This window comes from Lactuca virosa, chromosome 3, assembly GCF_052849685.1.
Source record: "Lactuca virosa cultivar CGN04683 chromosome 3, Lactuca_virosa_CGN04683_v6, whole genome shotgun sequence".
Lineage (NCBI taxonomy): Eukaryota > Viridiplantae > Streptophyta > Magnoliopsida > Asterales > Asteraceae > Lactuca > Lactuca virosa.
In genome coordinates this window covers 193,892,834-193,899,647 of record NC_136428.1, presented here as the reverse complement: position 1 = coordinate 193,899,647, position 6,814 = coordinate 193,892,834, and positions in this window count along the sequence as shown.

The window sequence follows — 6,814 nt, the reverse complement described above, 5'->3', positions numbered from 1 at the left end:
ATCCATACATAGGGCTAAAATTGAAATTATCTCAACATCGGGATGTTACACAATAATAGGATGACAACATACAACTCATAACACATAAGGTGAAAATGTAAGGAAAAATGTAATTTCAAAGTATGTAGAATAAATTACTCTTAAACTTCTGAATGGATCCTACTGAGAGAAAAGAACATTTAAGCCATGTTATGCTTTATTTGATACATATGTATTCAGTGAAAACAATATATATCATAATTTTCATTAAACAAGTAAAAATTTGATGATGAAAATTTACTTTTGGGATTGTATCTTTAGTATGATGCAATAACTTTCTTACTACAATCTCAATATAATCTTCCATAGCATATTTATAGAGAAACCAATGGAAGAAAAACTTAAAATATATGAGAAAAGCATTTGAACTACAGCAGCACAATATGCAACATTAATGAGCTTACGTGGTTCTTCAACATTTATGATATTAACAAGAGTTCAATCTCCTGATTGATAGATCCGAGTCATCCAAAACCTCAAGTATCAACATCGAAATTTGATTGAAATACAACAACTACATCAAATAAAAAAAGTATATCAATAATTGTTTCTATCAGTATGCATGCACATTAGAATGGGGTCAAATGTTCTCTTGAGTTAGAATCATAACATAATTACATTTTACTTTCTAAATGTATATATCACTCATTAACCTAAAATCATAGATTTGTATCATAAGTAAAGTTATGATACTAACTTTATTTTGATTTTTTACAACAATATTGTTTGTATTTTACATTTTGAATGTATCTACCATTTTGTTTAACAAGTGAATTTCAAGAAAAACCCAATGACCATTATTATAATCAAGTACATAAGTGTGTATCACACATATAAACAAATGAAAACAACAAAATATTTGAGAATTTAAATGTTCCAAGATGTTGCTTCTTTAATACATTAGACCGAATACCTAGTAAGTATCACTGCAGTCAACTTCATTTATGAACGTAAACATGATTTCTGAAAGTACTAATCATCATCAATTGTCTTTTAAACTTAAATAACAACAAAAAATCAAAACATGAAAGTAACAAGAGACCAAATAAGTTTATGAAACTAGGATTTAAAAAACTGAAGAACAACATCTGCCAAAAAATCTTTTAGAATTCAAATTTTCTATGATATGGTTTCTTTGAGACATTAGATCTAACACTTTGTAAGCATCTTTGCATTCAACTTCATTTATGAACACAAACATGAGTTTAGAAAGCACCAATCATCAAAAAAATGTTTTTAAACTTAAATGAAAACAAAAAATCAAATATTAAAGTAACAATAGACCAAATATGTATCTAGAACTAGGGTTTAAAACAAAACGAAGAACGAAAGTATATGTATTTCGAGCAATCTAAACCAAATCTTGGACGATTGAAGACGATTATAAGATCTACACAAAGTAATACAATGAAAAGCAAAAAATCAGAGTAACCAGAGAACATTAGAAGTGTTCATAATAGGAATGGGAGAGAAATAACGTTGATAATCTAACCTGGGTCTTAAAAATGCAAGTTGACCATCTTACCCTCCAAAACTTTTCCCTTAAGAAAGAAAGTACCAAAAGGTCGTGTTATTTACAAAATTGTCACCATGTTTTCGATTAAAAAAACAGAAAATTCAAATTAATTACAACCACTCATTTTTAATAATCAAATGATAAGAATTGTCCTTGCAGTCCTACTCAAATTTCGAGTCCTCACCGGATTCTAATTCTCTCTCTCTCTCTCTATCTCTCCATATATATATATATATATATATATATATATATATATATATATATATATATATATATATATATATATATATATAAACTTAAAGTTTAGAAAAATCAGAGAAAATTTTCCACTACCAAATAAAGTTTTTTTCCAATCTTTAAGACGCTCATTAAAAACTTAATTCGTTAATTTTTTTTTTTTAAAAAAAACATGCTTTTCAAAAATGTGCATATATGCACATCAAAATGTATATACATGTATATTTAAAAATATATATATTTATTTTCGAAAAATAATTCACTGAATTGAACTCTTAGTTACCTTTTTAATGATTTGTCTACTTAATTTTGTTACATTTTCAACATTTTTTTCAAACTCAATTAAGCTTTCATATATATATATATATATATATATATATATATATATATATATATATATATATATATATATATATATATATGAAAGCTTAATTGAATTTGAAAAAAATGTTGAAAATATAACAATTAGTCCCAACCATTAATTTAAAGGGTATACATGGGTTTTTTTCAAACATGCTAGTAACATGTATCTTTAAACTATGGTAATTATTTTCTTATGACATGTAAGAAAAATATAGTTTTTGTTTTTTTGCTTTTTTTAAGGAACTATTTATATCGGAAAACGATTTTGAATATATCAAAATTCATATATATTTTTTATTTTTTATATATAGATGCCCATATTTATAGAGTTTTTATATGAAATACATATATTTTTTCTAATTTAAGCTATTATCACATGTCATATTCATATGTGAATAAAAAGTATATCAGATTTTTATTACACCACATTCGTTATTCACATGTGAATAAAACATGTGTTTAAGTTTTATTACAATTTGAATATCATTCATAGATGAATATAACAAGTTTTGTAGTTTTTTTATATAATTTTTTTACATCAACAATCGCCCAATGTTATATTCACATATAAATAAATTGTGTATCGTTTTGTTTGTTACAGTTCATTCGTTATTCATATGTGAATGAAGTATATTGAATTTTCAAAACATCTCGTGTTTTATTAACGTACATATTATTAGGTTATTCATATGTGAATAACCAATATTATTCACATGTAAATTATACTCAAACTATAATAAAAATTAAGCAAACATTTTATTCATATATAAATAACGAAATTGATGTAATAAAAATCTAATACAATCGTTATTCACATATAAATATAACATGTAATATAGATTTTTTATATAACATACTTTTTTTTTATATTAGTTCTCGTCACATGTTGTATTCACATATGAATAAAACGTATATACGAATAGGTCTCGATGTATGTTATATTGAAATGTGAATAATTTTTTTAAAGATTGTTGTTACAATTCATTTCTTATTCATATGTTTGTAAGTAGTATATCGAATTTTTAGAACATCTTGTGTGTTATTACCATACATACCAACATTAAAGCCTAATAAGTACTTGAAACAATAAGTTCAAAAAATTAAACAACGAAAAACTTGATGTTTCGTTGGCTTCATGTAGTTTACATGAAACTCAACCATGTTCTTTGAATTTTCAATCCATTCTTTGAAATAACTTGCCATTTTTATCAAGGCCAAAAAATCCCTTTCTGAGTTTATTTCAGTTGATCAGAAACCATCCTTAATTTGTTGTAGAAGTTTTTGAGGGTGATAGTAGGAAATATGATCTCTTATCAACTCTTAAGAAGTACTTTCTACGATTTTGTATTTCCTTAATAGTAATAACTTAGTTAGTTTATTACTTTATTATATTATACTTGGAATTATACACGAGATAATGTAGGTGTTAAAATACTATCAAAAGGTGTAAGTAATGGAAACAATTAAAAGGATGGGTAATTTGTAGAGGAAGAAACAAGGGTGGATGGCTAGTTGTGCGCAAGAATCAAATTATGGAAACTACAATCCCTATTTATTTAAGCCTTGGATGATCCCATTTCTCTTTTGGATTTCAGCCAAAACCCTAGCCTCTCCCCTCCTCATTCTTTGTTATTGATGACCTCAAAGGGAATTCTTGGATTTTTCATTTTTAAAGACATAAACTCAGCGTTCGGACGATCCTCAAATATTGAACCGTTAGATTATCGTGATTTTTGGACTGTAGATTCCTAAGACATGTACAAAGGTTCTAAACAGATGGTTTTTTTTGTTTCATGTTTTATAGCTCAAGATATATGTTTTCAAACAATGTTGGATTTTCAGAATGATGAGAAGTTGCTTCTTGTGTTTGTGCATCGATTATTCAATATCGTTAAGCCTATGTAAAATTTCTTCTTTTCTAACTGTATTTAAGAAGTAGAGGTCATAACTATTCAAATTGTTTGAGCACAAGCCGTAGGGTTGGGTGCTTTGATTGAAAATCCTAACCTTAGGTTTAAGTGATCATGCAATACCCCCCTTTTTGTAAAAATCATTAGTAGAAAATTGCATATGGGCAATGTCAGGGTCATTATAAGGATATGGGGTTCTAATTTTAGTCAATATTGGACCTTATATAGTAAGATTCTAAGTATTAATAGGTCAACAGTGTCATTTTTCAAGGTTGTCGAGCTGAATTAGACAACTTGCAGTTCTAGGTTGTAAAAACATAATAAATCATTGGAGAATTGTTTGTGGGCGAGTTTAGTGTCTTATAAAGATATGAGAGTATAATTTCTCCCATCGATGGACCACTTAACCTGATTTCAACTTCCAATGGGGTGAAAGATGCATTTTTCATAGATTGTTTGGTAATTTTGTAGATTGTAGCTGTCACATTGTAAAATCCATAATAAATCATAGAAAAAAATTATGCATATGTTCTTAGTAAGTTAGTATATATGTAAAGATAATGGAGGTTAGTTTAAGCTCTCTTAAGAAGTTTTTTTTCGTGAAAATGCATGTAGCGGGGTAGATCATGATTTAAACAAATAGTAGTACATAAAATATAATTAAAATGAATTGCTATAATTAAGTAGGGATTGAGTGTTGTAAACCAGTAAGTACTTAGTTGTAAATTATATTGGTTGATAAGAGCTTGGTTTACCTCTAAGTCCACAAGTCAATACTTGCTTTCAGCTAGTTTCAAACACAATACATGCGAGTTCTCACTTCTTTATATGTGATACTATGTGTTTCATGAGTATATATATATATATATATATATATATATATATATATATATATATATATATATACACACACACACACACGCACATACATCAAGACAAGTTTATGTAGTATTATAGTTGAACTATGACATTCGCAAGTTGTTGTAAAACGATTGTTGTTGTTCCGTGATAGCATTCATAAGTGGATGTAATTGTATGCTTTGTTATTGTTGGAAAATGGTGTCCAATGTCATAACTACTTGATATAAGTTTAGGAATAATAACGAAGTCCTTTTAGGGTTTTCCTCGAGAGCTAAAAGTACTAGAAAATGATTCTTGGTAGAGAGATAAATAGTTTATTAATTTATCATAGCTTGGTAAATTAATTAAAAACTAGTTAGAATTAATTTAGAATTAATTTGGTATTATTTAAAGTACAAGGAACGAATTATAATTATTCAATAGTTTAATAATTAGAACATTCTGTAGGTTACTAGAGATGGACGAAATTTATACGGGATTTATCGTTAATGATTTTGAGATTCCATATATAGAAGGAGGTGGAATTTGAATTAGATAAGGATTTAAATTTGTTAATTATCGTTATCATCCACGAAGTATTTAGCAAATTTGAATATCCCCTCCTAGCACCTCATATTTTCGTCCCTCTCTACTAAGCCCTCTTAAGTTCGAGTTTTGGCTTCCTCCTCTTTTTCATCTTTTCTATTTGTTAGTATTTTGGGTGTCACACTTTAGAGGCATTCTACTTTCGGTGCTAGTCTTCCAAGAGCTTTAAGAATTTGGACTAAGGGATCTCCAAGCTAGCAAAATATGATTTTTGCTATAAGGTTGGTATGTCTTAAACTATCTTGTTGTTTATATTATTAGATTAAGATCCTTGTAGGGTTTATATCATAATTTTCCTTAAAATAATTTGTTAAATGCTTTTGTTGTCATGTGTTTATTTTATTGTTAGGATTAATAAAATCCATTAGTGGTATCAGAATCTTAGTCTATGATAATTACACTTGATTTGAAATTCTTAAAGTTGAGTGCTTAAATTCAAATGTTTTCAAGAACATAAAAAACCAATAGAATTTTTTTATAAACCCTAGGGTTTTTCGAAAATTAAAGGGTTGTTTGGAGTTTTGTAAAACTTGAATTTGTTAAGAATTTTAATATTTGTTTGATATAGTTTTCTATCTAGTTAGATACGAAAGATTCAAATATTTAATCGGATTAATTCATATTTAATCGGATTAATTCATATTTTGTAGGTTTGAATTTCATTAATATTAGATTTAATTAAAAGATCAAATTTAAAATATGAAAGATAATTATATATATATATATATATATATATATATATATATATATATATATATATATATATATATATATATATATATAAAGAGAGAGAGTGAGAGAGAGGCTCCTTAATTTTGGTTAGTTGATTAACAATTAAATAAATATTGATAAATGTATATAAAACTAAATTTTATATATATATATATATATATATATATATATATATATATATATATATATATATAATTGGTTTAAAATTAATTAATTAAAAGTTAATTAAATTAATATGATTAAATCTTGTAATTTTAAATTGTTTAAAATACACCCTACATATAATTTTAATTTTTTATATATATTATATGTAGAACTAAAACATTAAATACATTGTTAGTCGAATCAAGAGTAGTCCTCATTTGTGACACCATGTTATAAGAGAGATATAATGAAACGGTCTATAAAATGACCGTTGAATAAGTGTCTTTTTCACCCACCATATCTTTATGTGGTTGATTGTTGTTAGCCGAAAGAGTTTGATAGGACGATGTTTTGTTAAATGTATAACGTATAAAGTACTAAAACAAAAATTCTCGTATTAGTTATATTAGGAAATGTGAATAGTTGC